Source organism: Cricetulus griseus, chromosome 3 (genome assembly GCF_003668045.3).
Source record: "Cricetulus griseus strain 17A/GY chromosome 3, alternate assembly CriGri-PICRH-1.0, whole genome shotgun sequence".
Taxonomy (NCBI): Eukaryota; Metazoa; Chordata; class Mammalia; order Rodentia; family Cricetidae; genus Cricetulus; species Cricetulus griseus.
Genome location: NC_048596.1, coordinates 222,420,858 through 222,440,301, shown reverse-complemented (window position 1 = coordinate 222,440,301; position 19,444 = coordinate 222,420,858). Strand labels below are relative to the sequence as shown.

General features: G+C 42.5%; 1 protein-coding gene and 1 long non-coding RNA gene across 4 annotated transcripts in view; one reads left to right on the top strand and one right to left on the bottom strand.

Moving 5' to 3' along the window:
* Ccdc3 (coiled-coil domain containing 3) overlaps positions 1-19,444 on the bottom strand; it is a 93,997-nt gene that overhangs the window by 463 nt on the left and 74,090 nt on the right. The window lies entirely within an intron of this gene.
* The window catches only part of LOC118238602, a 73,330-nt gene that overhangs the window by 10,538 nt on the left and 43,348 nt on the right, over positions 1-19,444 (top strand). The window lies entirely within an intron of this gene.

Here is a 19,444-nt window from a genome sequence, read left to right as displayed (position 1 = left end):
CTTGGTGGCGAAGATAAAAGCAGTTTAAAGCCACGGCAGGTTATTGTTTTCTACAGATTGGCGGATGGTAGGGGGATAGTAAGGATTAGACTGAGGGCCTCGGGCAAGTGTTCCGCCACCAAGCTGCATCCCCACACCCTTTCACATATTAGACTGTGTCAGGATTTGGGGCAGCAGGACTCTACTGGACAATGTGTAGACCCCCATGAAGAGCAGTCAGACTCTGTCAAAATAAAAAGTGTGTTTCCTTTGGCCTAGTAATTCTAAGACTTCATCTCACAGAAATGAATTCACATGTGCCAACTGCCCCGTATACAAACATACTCTAGTGTTGTTTGTTATTTACTTCATTTTGGGGATGTTGAGGATTAAAACCAATGATCTCAGAACATGCTAAACATGTGGCCACTGAGCTATTTGTTATTTAAAAAAGAGCGAGGCAGAGTAATCCAAGATTGTTGTTTCCAGCATTTGGGAGCCTGAAACAGTAGGGTTGCCATCAGTTTGAGGCAAGACTGGGCTGTACAAGAGACTTTGTCTCCAAAATGTATAATGTAGAACCAAATAAAAGTTTTTTAAGGGTTAACACATCTTTGAATGTCCATCAAAGGAGATCTGGTTCAAAAGTATAGTAGAGAGTGCAGCTCAATGGTCGAGACTTGTCTACAAGCACAAGATACTCAGTTTGACTCCCAGTGTCATAAATATAACAGGAAAGCACATCGTCAATGCATGATGGGAAACCTTTGTATCCTGTGTCTCTAAGGGGATAATGTGGCTCCAGAGGAACATCACTGAAGCAAGTCTAAGCCATGGTGTTAGTATAGGCAGCGCCGTGCAGAATGGTATGGAGATGTAACAGGAAGGCCATAGAATGTGATCTCCACGTGTACCTATGCTTACATACGTGTATGCTCTCTCTGGGGGAACACACAAGAAACTGGTGACAATGGCTGTATCCTGGGAGCAGAGGGGACCTGAGTGTGTGGAGATTGACCTTTTTCTTTCTGCGTACTTCTTGAGTCTCGTGATATCAGCTGGATTCCACTCTTACAAGGAAATAAGAGGTCTTCCCACCACTATGAGCTATCTGCCCTCACCTGTTCTCCATTACCAAGAGCTGCGCTATTGCACAAAGGTTTGAACATGGCTGTCCTCTGCTTAGAAATCGTCCTCATCAGATTCAACCAACCATTTATTACAATAGGAAAAAATTCCCAAAAGTTCCCCAAATCAAAATTTCATTTGCCACATGCTAAGCACTACCCTGAGTCCACATGAGTGGGGTATAAGCTTCCCCAGCTGGAGCCTGACACCATCTCTCAGACCCTTAGTCTGCCTCTAACACCTGTCATTTAAGGTATGCTGCCCTAGCCTCATTTGTGGACTTTGTAAGGAGACCCCGTAGGTGCCTCTGTACTGGGGCCATCTGTTTACCTGCCGTCACTCAGAAACCAATGGAGTATAGCAACTATTCATGCCTGTTGTGTTAGGTATTCTACACAACCCAGAGGTGGTCACATGCAAATAACTACTATGCCACTGTACATTATACATAAGCAACCTGAGCATCTGCAGGTTTTGGTATCTGAGGAAGGGTCCAGGACCAGTGTCCTTTACATTCTGAGAAGGGAGGGACTGTGTTCATCTAGCGTCAGCCACCTGCAGTACATCAGTACAGTTAAATGCAGTCTTCGGGCCAGCTGCCCTGGTTTCTCAACTTGCCTTTTCTGCTTCTAAATGCTCTCACATCAGGCAAGCTTCTTGAACTCAGTGTGGTGGACTGAATTGCACCAGCCACACTAGCTTTGGGACTGGAAGGTCTGTTCCCAGCTTCTTGGAGTGTTACAAGTAGACACTCCACGGTTGATTTTTCTGGAACCTGCCCTGGTTTGCCTCCCCTTTGCTGGGGTATTTGTTAGTGACCAAGCCCTACACAGAATTAGGAAATCCAGGGCCCCTCATCCTGTCTTGAATCATCTCTGAAGGGACATCTCAGCTTCACAGTGTCCCATGAGCTAGACTAGGGCCCCAGTGAAGTTGGGATTACAATCAGTTTCACCATTTGCCTGGTCCTCCATTCTCTCCTTCCCTCCTGTCCCCAGATATGCCTCTAAAGTCAAGAGCATTCTCTGAAAATTCTCTGCCATGCTCCTCTCCTCTCAGGAAGCCCGACTGGCCACATACAGTTTCCTCATGTGTAAAGTAAGATTAACCACCGGGTGGGAAGAGTTAGTGGCTCTTATCCAGACAGTTCTTAGATTCGTGCTTAGTACATAGTAAAAGTTCATTGACAGCCAGTAGCCCATGGTCAGACCCACCTACACATCTCCAATTTGTACACCACAGTCTTCATCACAAACATGTTGACTCCTGGTTCTTCCTCCAGCACATTTTTCTCCTTCTCATCTCAAAGTCTGTACCATGGTCTCTCTTCTACTCAACTGCCATTCTCCCACAGCACTCTCTCTCCCCCCTTCTCTCTCTCTCTCTCTCTCTCTCTCTCTCTCTCAGAGCTTTTTTTCACAAAAGATAAGTCTCATGTAATGCAAGCTGGTTTCAAACTTACAGTGTAGTCCAGGCTAGACTTGAATTCCTGATCTGCTGCCTTGGTGCCTGAGTGCTGGGATTCCAACCATGGCTCATAAGACTTATGTGGATTCACTTTTATGTTGCTACCTATACCATACACACACAGGATGATGAATTGAGTGCCCTTGGCATATCGCAAATTCTTCAAGACATAACTCAATATTGGCCTTTGGGATTCTTGTTACCTGGCAATTTGGGACATGTGAAAAAAAAAGTAATTGAGCTGGTGTTCCAAAATTACTTGTCATTTTGGGGCTCCTGGAATGTCACAGCTGCAGGGAGACCCACAAATTCATTACTGCCCTCTTCTGGCCAAAAGGAGTGTGTGTGTGTGTGTGTGTGTGTGTGTGTGTGTGTGTGTGTGCGCGCGTGTGCGCGCGCACATGTGTGCACGTGGATAGAGAAAACCTCCTTGAAGAACTCATTATTTCTATCATATATGTACTAGTAAATAAGAATTATGTATTTTAAAATTCTGTATGTTCAGTAGCTAGAATAAGCACTTTCTACTCACTCTCCTAATATCATGGTCTGTGTATGAGTTATGGTAGATTCTTCGAGAACAGAATAAAAGAAGGTAAGTAATATACCAAAGCAAGCGGCCCAAGTCTTTCCATTTAAATGAAATCCATTAGTGTGTGCTTGGCTACCACAACAAAAAGGAGTTGAAGGGATAAGTGGCATGAACAGTCACCATGGACAAGGCTTTTCCTAGGTTACCAACATTTCTGGTAGGCATTCCTCTGACCAAAGGGCAATGAACTCCATATTCTAGAGATTACAGGACAAGAAAAGCTACAACTCTAGCAAAAATAGCACAGCCAGCCACAGATGCCTTAACAATGACCTGAAGAAACCAAGATGAGACCAAGAGGCACCAAGATGTGTCTGGGGAAGTGGTATATCATGAAGATAGAAATGATTTTGTAAAGCAAGGTGAAATGTGATCCTTAATGAGTGCATCACTGTGGTCCTCACAGTTTCTCCTTCCCCTGATAGAAGCTAAGAAAGACATCAAAGGACTCGCAGAACTTGTCCAGTGTTGTCAGTAGCAAAGCCATAATTCAAGACTACTATCACGCAGGTTTCTCCTTTTCAGCAAAGATGCCATGTGCATCAAGATAATACTGTGAAATAATGAAGCTGTTGCCCATAAAAACCTAAAGTGGGTGTCCTGGATTCTGGCCATCCTCCTCCTCTCTCTCTCTCTCTCTCTCTCTCTCTCTCTCTCTCTCTCTCTCTCTCTCTCTCTCTCACACACACACACACACACACACACACACTCAATTAAAAAATGAGAACTCCTAGAGGAGAGCTATGCTTTTCAAATGCATGTTTCTTTAAGAAACTCCTCTTTGGAAAGGCTTTCCAAATGAAATCAATCTCTTAAAATTTACTGAAAAAAAAAAAAAAAGCCAAGACATGGCATTTGTTCATTTAGCTTTGAGGTATTTTTCAGTAATCTGAGCTGCAGAGGGGAAAGGCTGGCTGGGCTGCAGCAGGTACTGCACATTCTCTTTGAAGAACTGAAAAGAAGGATCTCAGGGGGATCCCCGAAGCCACAGACTCCCCAGCTCATCCTTGCAGAACCCCTGCACTTCCCCAAGTTACCTGGGGAAATGACACGCTAGATGCCTAAGTACCTCCACCATGCCTGCAGCAAAATTTTATCTGCAAGTTTCCATGTGGCTGAGATGATGCCTGTTTCTGGGCAAATGGGCAAGCTCCCAGGAGATAGAGACTGCTTTCCTATGTTTATCAAGTTAGGCTGAGGTACCCACACTACCTTATCTTTTAAAATGTCACTTTCGAAAGCTAAAAGAAGCAATGAGCTGATTGTAGATCAACTTTTTAAAAGATAAATAAGGGACCCAGCTTGGGAAGATGGTTTAGTTGGCACCACTCAAACATGAGGACTGGGGTTTGGCTCCCCAGACACCAAGTAAAAACCTAGGGGCAAAGGTGCCAACTTATAACCTTGTCACTGAAGAGCTAGAGGTAGGATCATTCCTGAGTCTGGCTAGCCAGCTAGCCTAGTCTAATTGGCAAGCCCCAGGTCCCACTAAGCGATCCTGTCTCAAAAACTGTGTGGGGCCAGCCAGATGACTCAGCAGGTAAAGGCAGACCACCACCAAAATCAGACAACCTGAGTTTCATCTCCAGGCCCCACCTGGTAGAAGCAGAGAACTGACTTCTGCAAGTTGTCCTCTGACCTCTACATGTGTACTATGGTGTACACACTGTGCACATGAACACATTACACAAATGTAAGAAATGCATAAAATATAATGAGATGGAGAATAACTGAGAAAGGCATCGAATGTTGACCTCTGACCTCCACACATATGTACACACATGTGCACATGCCTCCCTCACACAAACATGTATACATATATACCCAAACACACAAAGGATTAAAAAAAGTGGAAATTTTAAATTATGTGTGATTGAATATAGAGAAAGTCACTATTGACATTTTACTGAATGGATTTATAGGGTCAGGTTTATGGGTCTAGGTAAGTACATGAAGATTTTTAAACAAAATTGGAATCATGCTGTCATTAAACTGGCTATTCTAATTTTTCCTCTAGAATTTTATCATGTGTATTTTGCAGATATTGGTCTGGAAAAGTTTTTCATTGAGCACTTCAATGGAAACCAGCTTAGGGAGTATTGCAAGGCCCCCACTAACTGGGCAGGGACCGTTTCTCCTTATAACCACAGGCTGAGGAGAGGATGATGGGATTGCTGTTGATACATCCTTGAGGCCAAGTGATCTTAACATGGCCATTCAGGTTACCCACCTCAACTGGCAGGACAAACACAGGAGTGTCCCTTGTCTGGCCTTGATTGGGTGTCTTTCTATTTGATTGCCTCTCCCCCAGGAAGCTTGGGTTCTGTGAGAATGTTTCACAGTCAAGACCTTGAGAGGTTAAGGAAATGTATCCATATTACAGTCTAGAATCACCCACCTTTTCCATAATTGTTCAGCTGTCTTTCACTTTTTTCTTCTCTCCTCTTTCCCTCTCTCCCCCATTTCCACCCTCCTTTTTTTCTCTCTTTCCTTCCCTCCAACCCCCTCACCTCTTTCTTTTTTCTCTCCAGAAAACAACAACAACAACAACAACAACACTTGCCATTCTGTACCTGGGCAGTGTGAGGGGTAGAAAGTTTTCCTGAGTCACTTGGCAGCACACTGGTAAGCTTTGTGTCTAGCTAAACAAAAATAGTGACTATTTCATGCTAGTGGGCATAAAAAAAAATGTGCCCTGAGAGTTCTTTTCTTCACAGCTGCTTTCAATTTAAATAACCACCTGCAAGGACAAGACAACATATACTTTCTGAAGTATAAAAAAACAAAAGTACTATCCAAAAGTAACAAGACAAATAGCTTGCCTTTTTAACACCTCATTCATGTTCTTGGGATTCAAAACGAGAAGGAAGTGGGGAGGATTTTAAAAATGGAGGTAGAAAACCTCTAGTGGCTCTCTCTCCCATATTTGTGCAATTGGTAATCAGTCTTTGAATTCGCCAAGTCTTCTTTCAGAGTCACCACCTCCAGGAAGCCTTGTTGATTCCTCCAGATATCGCTCAGAAATCCCTCTTTGTTCACCTAAGTGCACTGCACCATTCTCTTCTGGTTCATCTGACTCTGTCCTAGGCCTTGAACCCTTTGAGTGTAAGATATTTGTATTCAGTGCCTAGGACATAATAAGTACTTATGAATAATGGAAGGAAAAGTTGCAAGTAGAAACAGAAATAAGTTCAATGTTTGAACATGAGCAACCAAGCAAATGATCTTTTGAATGTTAATAGGGGTCCACCAACATCCCTGTGAGTCCCTGATTCCCAAGAATAAGTTTAATTTTGAACATTTATTCTGATTATATCTGGAGTTGGCTTTTAGGATTACTAATATTAGTGAATTTTCTTTTTCTGATCCCTCCCTATCTTACTTGGCTGGATTATTTTGTATATCCTCATGTCAAATCCTATAGAGGCAGAGCAGATTGCAAAGGAGAAAGGGGTGTTTCAGGGGGGAAGATGCTGGATTGCATAAGACTCGGTGTTCTAGTTAGCTTCAGCAGCAACTTGACATAATACAGGGTATTCTAAAGGAGCCTTCCATTGAGGAACTGGCCAGATCATGTTGGCTTCTGGCCATGTCTGTGAAGGATTATTGTGATTGATATAGGAGGGTCCAGTTTACCATGGGAGACACCATCCCTAGGCCTCCCTAAGGGCTTGGTCCGTATAAGAGAGCTAGTTGAGCATGAGTGAATAAGTGAACCAATAAACAGCATCCCTCCATGATTCCTGCTTGACTTACTGCCCTGATTTCCCTCAATGGTGAACTATAATCTGGACGTATGAGCTGAAATCAACCCTTTCCTCCATTAAGTTGCTGTGTTTATCACAGCAACAGAGATCAAACCATTCAGGATCATGCTGAGGAAGATAGGGCCTATGACCAGCCCTGCCATGAGCTCGGCAGCAGAGGTGCCTGGGAATGAAGAGGAAGGGGACAAACCCTCAAATGGCCAGGACTTGAATGCTGAATTGCTAAGAACAGGAGAGGCTGGGCTGCTGTGGGTGAATTCTCTGTCAGAAGAGGCACAGGCCTACTAGCTATGCAGTTACAGTGACAATAGAACAATGTTTTTTGTTGTTGTTTATATAAATCCACTGTAAAGTGTTTCCCACAATGGGTCCACAGAATACTCATCTCATGGGGCGGCTGTATGGTCAAACACAGTTCAGACATGCTGTATCCCATGCCTTCCTCCTTGATACAACAATTATTTGCTATCTGAAACTTTGTTTTATGATAAGAGTAAGCAACCTTCTACATGCTCCCCAGGTAGATGCACGTTTTCTCTTGGCTGTGATGCAAAGAGGATTGAGAAGTCCTGGGCCCTGGAATGCTGCTTCTGACCCCAGCTGCTTTTCTAGACTCAGCAGTGGAAGGAAGTGCTGAAATCCCAGGTTCTTGGGAAAGAAGGCCACCCAGCTCTTAGCGCTGACCCCTTTCCACTGTGAGCAGAGAGAAGGCTCCCACCTGAACTGAGAACGGGGGTATTTTACATTTTTAGTGACTTTACAGAAACTCACCCCAAAAACTCAGCATCTCAGCAGATGGGATATGACTCTAGTTACAGGAAGCCATCTAGATGATGGCCTTAGGCATTTGTAGTCTTCTCAGGGACAATTTCAGAAAGACATCCCCCAACTCTTGCTGCCTCCTGAAGTATCATAATCCTCCCTTAGCCAGTCATGCCAGCTAATGCACTTTTTCATGGTGGCTACCAAGGGTATTACACATTACAGACTGGCTGATGTGGTGCACCCTTGGGAGGGGTAGTGTCATCCATGGTCTGGGAATCTCAGGTTTGTAAAGACTTCTCAGTTGATCTGGTCTGTGTATGAGTATGTGTGCGTGCGTGCGTGCGTGTGTGTGTGTGTGTGTGTGTGTGCTGCACAAAGCCTCTATGATACCTCATATTGCATGGGTGGAAGGGCCTGTTGTAGCTTCTTTAAAACCACCAGATGGCCTTGCTGCTATTGGGGTAGAAGAGTCTTTGTTCCTGCCCTGGCCCTTGGTGTACTGACCCTAGATGAATAGGCTACACTGAGCCACCAGTGAACTCTTTAAGCACCATATCTTGGACCACTGCTGATGCCCAAGATGATGCTCATGCTCTGATCTCAGTGCAGGAAACACTCATGGCATCCGAGTGTAGCAAGAAGGCTATGGAGGGAGTCATATTGGACTGCAGACCAAGTATATGTGGCACCAGCTCCACTAAGGAGGAGAGCCCCAGGGCAGAGTAACTGCTCCTGTTCTGTCCCACTGCTGACATTTACCCACCCCACCTTTGATTTGATGCTGGCAGCTAGCATTCTGGCTCCAGCTCTTCCACTGAGAGAAGCAGCAGACTCTGCTTTTCCTCCTGTGGCTCCCGTATTTGCCTGGCATCCTCATGGCTGGCTGGAAACCCCAGGAGCTCCTTCCACCCACCCTACTGTTGAATGTGATAGGAATGTACGAGCTGAGAGCCTGGTTGTGTTTACTTCTCAGAGAACGGTGACTTTGTTCACATGGCCACCTCCAGGGCTAGACTCAGCTGAGATTGTTTATCTGGGAGAATTTATCAAACTTAGACACAAGTTTTTATTCCTGAATTAAGACAGGTGGCCCTGGAGCTGAAAAGGGCAAAAAGCTATGTCTCCTTTGGTTAGAAAGAGCAGGGAGGGGAGGCTATAAGACTTTACTTCAAATGTGGCTGGATACTTGCTGACTTCCTGAGTGTTCTTCCTTCCCTCTTTCCTCTTTCCTCTCCTCCCCTCCCTTTCTGCCCTCCCTTCTTCCTTCCTCTCCCTTTCCCTGTCTTCCCCTCCCCTCACCATTCCTCCTTTCCCTCCCTTCCCCACTCCCTCTCCTTCTACCTCTCTCTAGCATATGCATGCATGGTGGGGGGTATTTGGCTGCCAGCAAGTCTCAGAGATACTCCCATCTTCACCCCCGCCCCCAGTGCTGGGATCACAGTGTATACCAACACACCAAGCATTTAGAGTGCAGGGTTCAAACTTGAGTCCTCATGCCTACATGACAGTCAATTTACCAATGGAGTTATCACCCAGCCATCCCCTGCCTTTCTCAAATCTGTGACTGTCCAGGGGAAGCAGAGGCCACCACATGTTGATGTGGCTATTGGGACACACTGCCAGGGTCAGTCAACAATCTCAGTTGCTAATTTATGTGGTAAAAATGTGATTGGAAAAGTTACAGCTAACAGATGACTGAGGGATGGTGATAAATACTGCTGCCAATTCAAGGGTTGTCTTTCCTGGCATGTGCTGGATTCAGTCTTTGCGAATTGGAAAGCTTTAGTCACAGGGCAAAATTCCCATGTGGAATGCATTAGATTGAAGGACTTTACCCAGGGCACAGCTTTGGCCAGCTCCTATGCCATCTGAAAAGTGGATATAGCCTGTCAGAGAAAAGCTAAAGTGCAAATAGGTTTTAAAACATCTTAGTTAACCTTCCTGGTATAAAAATTTCAAGACATTCCCATGTATATCTTTAACAGTTGCTGTTGTATCTTCCTTACTGAATAAAACAGTCAATTATCAAAGTATTGGAAACTGATGGAAAACAGGAAATAACTAATCTCACCATTCAAAGACAGCTCATTTCTCTTTTAGTGTGATTGTTTTATTTATTTTTTTTTTGATTTTTTTTTTGAGACAGGGTTTCTCTGTGGCTTTGGAGCCTGTCCTGGAACTAGCTCTTGTAGACCAGGATGGTCTCAAACTCACAGAGATCCGCCTGCCTATGCCTCCCGAGTGCTGGGAGGTGTGATTGTTTTAAAAATCTGGTTATAAATCATTTAGTATTTATTTTTTTAAATGATGCAGGGGTATAGCATAGTCATTAATGACTTGCCCAGCATACACAAAGCCCTGGGTTTGATCCCCAGCACTGCCAAAAGATATGAATTTTTATTACCAAATAAAAACATAAGTATTTATGAATTTTTGAAATATGTATATATTGTAGAATGGCTAAATTGAGTTAATTAACTTGCATTATCTCACATATTTAATATTAGGTATATATAGGAATAACAACATAAAATTTTGCAGCAATTTTTTCTTTAGAGATTTCTTCTTGTAGAAGCAGACACCCACAACTAACCACTGAACTAGAATCCAGATGCAGAGAAGGATGAGTGAAGAGCAAGGGGTCCAGACCAGGCTGGTGAAACCCACAGAAACAGCTGACCTGAATATTGGGGAACTCTTGGTCCCCAGACTGATAGCTGGGATACCAGCATGTGACTGATCCAGACCCCAGGAACATGGGTTTCAGTGAGGAAACCTCAGAAATCTATGGGACCTCCTGTAGTAGTTCAGAACTTATCCCTAGCATAGGTGTGGACTTTGGGAGCCCATTCCAGATAGAGGAATACTCCCTGAGCCAAGACACATGGGAGTGGGCCTAGGCCCTATCCCAAAGAATACGACAGACTCTGATGACACCCTATGGAAGGCCTGACCATCCAGGGAGAGCAGAAAGGATATGTGATAGGTAGGGTTTTAGTTGGGGCAGGGAGTGGAGGGGAGGACGGGAGGAAGAAGGAAACTGGGATTGTCATGTAAAACAATCCTGTTTCTAATTCAAATAAAAAATGATCTGCAAAAAAGAAAAGATTTCTTCTGGTTGCTTTTGACTATGTGTCCATGTGCAGGTACATGGCCATGAGTGCAGATATCCATGAAAGCCAGAGGCATAAGACTGACCTGGAGCTACAGTTATGAGTGGCTGTGAGCCCTCCCAATGTGGGTGCTGGGACCGGAACTCAGGTCCTAGAGAAGAGAAGTAGCAGCTCTTATTCTTCTGATTCTAGTCTCATGTGTAGCAATTTCCAAATGTATAATATACATTTAATATAATATATGTATAACTTACATAATATATATGGTATATTGTGATTAGGCATATCATATAATGTTCAATAGAACCACTGAACTTATTCTTCCTACTTAGCTGAAATTTTGTATCCTCTGAGCCAGGATCCCACCTTCCTCACCCTCAGCCTCTGGCACGCACCAGCCTAGCCTCTGCTTCCATGAGATCACCTTTTTTTATTTTATTTTGTTTGGTACAGGATCATTCCACATAGCCCTGGCTTTCCTAGGACTTAACATGCAGACCAGGCTGACCTTGAACTCACAGAGATTCACCCACCTCTACCTCCCATGTGCTGGAATTAAAAGCATGTGCTACCATGTCCGTGAGATCATTCTTTTTTACATTTTGCATGTAAGTATGGTCACATGCTTGTTTTATTTCACTTTACATACTGTCCTTGGCCACTTAGCTTGATTTCATAGCTTTGTGATTATAACAAAGGAGCAAGCCAGATGAGTGATAGCATTCCCAGTTCTGATTCCTGATCCATCCAGAGTAAGCAAGTAGGCTTTCACTCCTGCTATCCCTAACCACCATGACTCCCCATCATGGAGGACTGTACCCCCAAACTGTGAGCTAAAGTAAACTCTTCCTCTCTTAACTTGCTTCCGGATGGGTTTTGGTCATAATAATGAGAAAGTGACTAATAAACTTACCTTTCAACTTTTAAAAAAATTATAGCCATTCTTAAAGGTCCAAGGTAATACAATCATGGTGGCTTTAGTTAGCATTTCTCTGATGACTAGTGATAAAGAGAATATTTTTGAGAATGAGAGAGGTGCTTCAGCTCTTACCAATCTCTCCCTCGTTCCTTGGGATGGAATTTCTGTTCCTGTGGAAACAATTACTAGAATTTTGCTAAGGACTGCCTTGAATCTGCTGGACATCTCAGGTAGTGGGGACATTTTAACAGCGTTCTTTCTCCTACTATAAAAGCCTGGGCTATCTTTGGTGCTGCAAATAGTTTTCATAGTAGAGATCTCTTACCTCTTTGGTTAAATTTATTCCTCATATTTTATTATTTCTTGTAGCCTTTGTAAATGGGATTAATTTTTCAGTTTATTTTAAGGTAAGCTCTTCATGTATAGAGATACTACCAATTTATCTATAGTGACTTTAGATGTTCCAGCATCACTGAATTTACTCTTTTTTTCTTGGTGTCTCCAGAGCTTTGTATATCTAAAATATCATTGCAAACACAGACAATTTAATGTCTTCCTTTTCATTGACTTTTATTTCTTCTTTTGCCCGACTATTGTAGCTATGACTTCAGTTCTATGCAAATAGAAATGGTGAGAATGATTTTTGTTCATCTTTATTGGTCTTGAAAGAAAAAAGCTTTGACCATTTCACCAATGAGTATTTGGGTTAGCTATGTGTAAGTTACACACGCACACTTGTATGTAATGTATTGTGGCATTCAAAGTAGTATGTGTTTCCTTATATTATTTTCAAACATACTTGTTTTGGCTGACTCTCTCTAATCCCACATAAATACATATATGTAAAAATTAGAAGCTATGATCCCCACATATGAGAGAGAACATGCTGTGTTTGTTTTCCTAAGCCTATGTTAACTCACTGAATATATTTCTAGTTCCATTCATTTTTCTGCAAATTGCACAGTTTCGTTTTTCTTTATGATTAAATAAAATCTCATTGTATCTATATACCACATTTTCATTCTCCTTCTGTTGATTGACATCTAGGCTGATTCCATTTCCTTGCTATAGTATGTGGCTTTTTTGTGTTGGGGTATGTTCTTTCTTTGCCTGATTTATTGAAAATTTTTATCATGAAAAGATACTAGATCTTGTCACCCACTGAGATGACCACATGAGTTTTGCCCTCTACTCTATGAATGTGCTACATCTTGTTTATGGGTTTGTGCATGTGAAACCATGCTTGCATCCCTGTGATAAATCGTACTTGATCATGGTCAGTTTCTTCCTGTACATTTACATATTCACAAGCATTCAAGCTTGATTCTACATACTTACAATTGGTTAGAAATTATTCCTGGTCCATACCATTGTGGCCAGAAAAAAATTACTTGATATTATTTCAGTCTTCAAGAATAATTAAACTTTTTGCCTAGCTTATCAATCCTGCAGAATGTGCCATGGGTGCTTGAGAAAAGGGTATGTGTATTTAGCTGCTCTTAGATAGAATAGTCTGTGTTCTGTGTTCTGTTTGGTCTCAAATGGAGTTTAAGTCTTTTTCCTTATTGACTTTGAATAGTTGTAGTGGTGGTGGTAGTGGTAGTTGTGTTGCTAATTTACAGAATAGTTTTCTCAGCTTCTTTAAGGAATTACTTGGAATTCTTTGTCGGGTAGTTCATATGTCTCCATCTCTAGAATCAGTTAACTTGAGTTTTCCATTTTTTTCATGTTTGCTGATCTTTCTTAATTCTTATAGTCATATGTGGTATCTACACAACTGTGGAAGTAGGAGCATATTCCAGTTTTTGAAGACTATTTTTATTTGCCAAAGCCTTTCATCAGTAGCCAGTCCAGAGATTCTGGGAAAGCTGGTCATGTTTGTATCTACTAGGATGAATCAGTTAATTAGGTCCTTTGGAGACAATATGATGTCCATATGAGCTAAACTGCCCCTGTTGCACCAGTAAGCCTAGGTCTGCAGAGGCCAGTGTGATGCTGAGGTAGAGGCCCAGTGTGCTGGACATAGCTGGAACCCAAATCCACAGAGGAGGATCTGTGTCCTCTAACCATGGAAACTGCCATGGAGCCTGAGTCTTCAAGGATAGACTTGGAGCTTGCATCCATGGGAATCAACCAGAGGGGCCTGATGGAGTGTCTGGTAATTGAATCTATGAAGTGGGCTTGGATTTCTGCATCAGTATCCATAAGGGTTGGCTTGGCACCTAGAGCCTAAGTACTTAAGTGATGGCCTAGCAATGGGACATTCTAGTGTGTTAGTTATTTACTCATTGCTGTGGCAGAACATCTGACAGAAGCACCTCAGGGAGGAAGGATTTATTTTGGCTCACAGTTTAGAGAACTCAGTAGTCCATCATGGCAGAACTATCTTCTGACTTGTGTAACAGGAGTTTGGGAGTAGTTGGTTGCTATGGAATATTCCTTCTATACACCATGAAAATGTGTTGCTCTCATTGCTAATAAAAAGCTGACTGACCAATAGCTAGGCAGGATTTTCGGGGCAAAGAGAATGCTGGGAAGGAGAAGGGCAGAGTCTGAGGAGTTCTGAGTCAGAGGTGGAAGAAGCAATATAGGAAGTTCATAGATGAGGTAAACGAACCTAGGGGCAGCACATAGATGAATAGAAATGGATTAATTTAAGTTGAAATAGCTGGCTGGAGACAAACCTAAGCTATCAGCAGAGCATCTATAATTATTAATAAGTCTCTGAATGGTTATTTGGGAGCAGCTGCTGAGACACAGAGGAATTCTGCCTACAGCTGTTACAGCACAACTGTAGACAGGAGGCAAGTCTGGCCTATAACTTTTGAGATATGGTTCTGGGTCCACCAGCGATATCCCACATTCAAAATGCTGCACAGCCTCCTAAAAAATGCCACCAGCTGGGAACCAAGTATGCAAACATGTACCTGTGGGAGACAATTTCACATTCAAATCAGAACAACTTGGGTGAGCCTGAGTATGACGGTTGTGCAGTAATCACCCTTTCCCAGTGTTTCCAATGGTCAGACTACACTAGAGCAGCCCTGAAGTCTGGAGTTGCAGTGGGCTGAACTTCAGGTCTGATGTGAGACCCAAGGCAGGGTCACAAGGACTAACATGACGGAAAGTGGGCAAATCTGGAGGCTGAATTTACAGGTGATAACAACTGGTAATACAATGGTGATACTGAGTCTGGTGACAAGACCAGCTAGGAGTCTGGGGCTACAGAGCTTTTGGTGGCATTGGCTTTTGGTAGGGAAGGCCTAATGTCAGGGTCTGAGGCAAAGTGGGCACTCATTTCATACATCTTCCCCCAAGTAGAAAGATGTCCCTCCGTGTGTGCCTCAGGCAGGGCCTCAGGCTGTGTTGTGAAGAGTCTAAAAACATACTTTCTGCCCTATTCAGAATTCCTCTTCTTATTTCTATATCAAACCCAAGTATTCTTGGTTTTGTCTGCTTTTTGTTTTGTTTTGCGTGTTTTTTGTTTTGTTTTGTTTTTTGGAATAGTGGCTCAAATAATAGACTGTGCTGGCCTCATATTCATAACAGTCATCTTGCCTCAGCTTCCCAAATACTATAGAGACAAGAGCCACCATGTCTGAATCCATTTAGGTACTGTTATCTCTCACTAGGTTTCCTTAGCTCTTGTGAAATTATATATCTTTGTTTATCTTTTTTTGAGGTAGTGGTTCTCTACATAAGCCAGTGTGACTCTGGTTGCCCTGGCACTCACTTTGTAGACCAGGCTGGCATTGAACTCAGAAATCCACCTACCTCTGCCTTCTAAGTGCTGGGATTAAAGGCATGTACCCTGGTGTGAAATTGTATTTTGTACATGAAGAGTTGTTCAAATTGATAATTCCATGAGAGAGACAAATACTAGAAACTCATATTGCTCTGTCTTATTTTTAAACTATTCACCTCTCTCTCTCTCTCTCTCTCTCTCTCTCTGTGTGTGGTGTGTGTGTGTGTGTGTGTGTGTGTGTGTGTGACAGAGGGGGGGGAGGGAGGGAGGGAGGTTCCTACCATGCATCTGGGTATTGGTCCTTCTCTCACACTTTGAGGCAGTCTCTCCTATTTGTTTCAGCACTATGCACTCCAAGCTGTCTGACCCACGAGCTTTTATATGGGTTCTAAGAATCCAAACTCAGGTCATCAGGCTTGGGTGGCAAGCACTTTTTACGAACCTACCCATTTCCCTAGTCCCTAATATATGTTCCTAAAAACACAGTGGTGTCTTATTTTGGGAGTGGTAATTTTGCTTTCTGAAGCTTTTGTGTGGAAACATTATAACCCAATAGTTTGGATAGCCAAATGGCTACAATTATTTAAGATTAAGATTCTTTAGTTTACTTAACCATATTATCTATATTAAATTCTCAAGTTGTTTCTGAACTCTTTATTGCCTTAAGTGGTGTGAAGAAATTTAAGCTACTGCATTTTTCTTTATGAGAGTTATTTCTTTAAAACTGGTACTTGAGGTTAGACATTGTGGTGTACACCTTTAATCCCAGCACTTAGGAGGCAGAAGCAAGTGGATCTCTGTGAGTTTGAGGCAAGTCTGGACTGCATAATGAGATCTTGTCTCCAAAATTCCAAGTGGTGAGCCAATTAAAAATAAAATTAGTATTTAAAGTAATATTACTAGAAATAAAGGGCATTTCTTCAAGTTTTGTTTTACATTACCAAAGTGTTTCCAGAAAATGCCATTCTCATAAATGGTTTTTGTTTGTGTGTTTGTTTTTTGAACTGTATGTTTGCCAGGGTACAGGGCATGAAGTGAATATATAAGTAAATAGAAAACCAGTTACTTTCTTTTATTTTCTTCAACCCCATCCTTTCCCTGCCCTCTTGCATTGCTTCCTCCTTTAGGATCTTCACTTCAGTGTTCCTACTAAGGCCTGATTGGACCTACTTTGTCCTATATAGTTATGGGTCATCTGCCAACACCATGTGGCTTTTATTAGTTATATAACATGTGATAGGAATTTCCAAAAGTTTTTTTGGCCAAAATAACCTTAAATACAGAAGGATTCTATAAAGATCTTAAAATATAATATGAAACTTATATGGTCCCTCATATTTTGAATGACATGGTTCCACACATATTTTGAGTGTATGGAAAACCACAGACTAATATTTGACTAGTACAAAGTTCTACTTGAAAATTTAATTCAAAGTGTATGCATCCTCCACTCAGTCCCCATATCATAATGTTTTCCTAAATATACTCTTGATTCAGTCTTCCTCTTATCACCAGGCAGGGACTAAAGGCATGACATTTTGTATTCCATTATGGATTTAACCTGTGGATGTTGTGGTTTTACTCTTCTCATTCATCTACACAGAAAATATGCACAGATGTTTATAAAAGCAATAATGAAGGAAGAGCCCTGCAAACTGGGAAAGGGAAAATGTTAATGTAAAAACTTTAATTCCCATCAATATGGGGACAGATAAATCATATGCACCAGTCTGCATAATACCTTGTGCAGTTGAAAAGATGAGGGAAAAAACAGCTCCAGCATGTCTGGCCAAATGAAAAAAGCCCTACCAACCTCCAGAATCATTCATGTGATATGCCATTCATAATAAACACACACATAACTAGATTGGAGCGGGGGGTGGGGGGGGGATGGGTGTCCAGAGAGGTGTAGTAAGTTCTTTTCTTTAACATGGCCCTCTCAATGGAGGGAACCAAGACTTCAGAGGGATCTATGAGAAGGGTCTTATGACTTAGGCCCAGAGCTAATAACATTATGACTTTACCTGTAAAGCTTATATCTTAATATACATGGTATGTTCATACCAGCTTCACTCATGTAAATAAAAATGAGTATATATTCAGAATTGTGGTCTTGGGTTACACGTCTGTCCTATTCACCCAGATGCCTTAGCACCTCTTGGTTCCTTAACCACATGCACAGGAAGACTTGTCCCTCTTGCCTTGTGCCAGTTCACTACCATGAGATAGCATTCAGTGCAGAGGGACAAGTAAGAGTCCTCACCCAGCAGTGACAACAAACTTTGCAGTTGTCATTTTTGTTAGAAAAGCTATGCTCCAGTAACATAGGAGGCTTGACCAGGAATGGACAATGGCTGAGTGCCTGGTCACCAATGAGGTCTAGACTTCCTAACCACAAGTCACACATTCTACCCAGCAGGTTAGGATGGATCCAGAACAGTATGTCTTATCAAGCAATAAAGGAGAATTTGCTAAGCAAGCGGAGGCTTCAGAATACCAAATGCACACAGTTCAAAGGTGGCTGGAGAAGCAGGAGGATATATTAAGAGTCACTGAAAACTGGCAGGATGAATCAGTGTTTAAGAGTGCATACTACTCTTGTGAAGGATCCAAGTACAATTCCTAGCACCCCATGGGGCAGCTCACAACTACCTGTAACTCCAGCTCCAGGGTTTCTGATTATCTCTTCTGGACTCCTTAGACACTATCACACACAATCTTTAAAAACAAACAAACAAAAAGAGTTATTGGCCTAGGGCAAGAAGCTCCCCAGACTCCGGGCTTTCTCTTCACAATCTTCTGATGCCAGAGATGTAATTCAGTGAACATAAACTATGCCCCAGGCACTGTGCAAGGAGTTTGGGTAATTTTTTTATTAAGTTTGACATCCACCCATATCATGGTTTGGGCCATGTTCCCTTATTTTATAGGTTAGACAGATAAAACTCTGAGATCTTCTAGCATATACATAGTAGGGTTCTGTGATAGGAAATGGAGGTCAAACTTGAGGTCAGATAATCTGTCACAATAGGCTGTGTCCTCATGCCTGTACACTCTACAGTAGGCTGACTATCTGAGAACACTGGGGATAATAAAATAAGGAGATTTTGTTTATAGACCAGAGATGCAGCAAGAGGACAGTTCTAGTGACCTCAACACTCCCGGGCTCTCAGCAGCGCATACAAACATTCTCCTTGGGAACCAACTCCCCTTCCAACTACTCTCAAGAAAAACACTCACAAACTACACATTGTGATCTTGGCCAGGGACATAGTGGTTTCCCACTCTCCCAACATAAAACTGAAAACCACCATTCCAGATGACTGGCTTCTCATCTATTTGTATAATCCCATTGCAAGCAGTCTGGGAGTTCAATTTAAAATGAATTAAGGAGGCAACTTAAGTGTGGAAGGATGTCAGTCAGGGCTTTTAAAAACTCAGAGTTAATGAACATCAAATTGCACTGTGGTCTGACTGAGGGTGACCTTTTGACTTGAAAAATGTGTGTGTCCTCTGGGCTGGAGTTGCCCTGTGTTGTGTTTCTGTTCCCAAGGTTGCCTGAGCATGACTGCAGGAAGGGTCGGCTCCAGCCCCAGATTCCTCTGAACTTGGACCAGGAAGCCCTGCCCATGGCCAGGCTCCACAGACTAATGGAAAAGCCCAAGTTAATCTTTTTGTTGTTATTGTTGTTTTCTATCAGGAGAAAGCATAACAAAGTTTATTTTTGTAAGCATATAGTGTTAAATATATCCATTCTGTTTGTACAACCCACCTCTGGCACTCTCTTCATCTTGCAAACCTTCACTGACTTTATGTGGTAAAACCAGCAGGCCAGAAAGTGGACTGCCTTACCCATGCTGAACAACTGCATGGCACTCAGGAAACTGGTGCTGTCACACAGCCATAGCTGCCATCCACCTCCCAGGCCTTAGCTTTTACTTCCCGGGTACTCTCACACTGCACTAATGA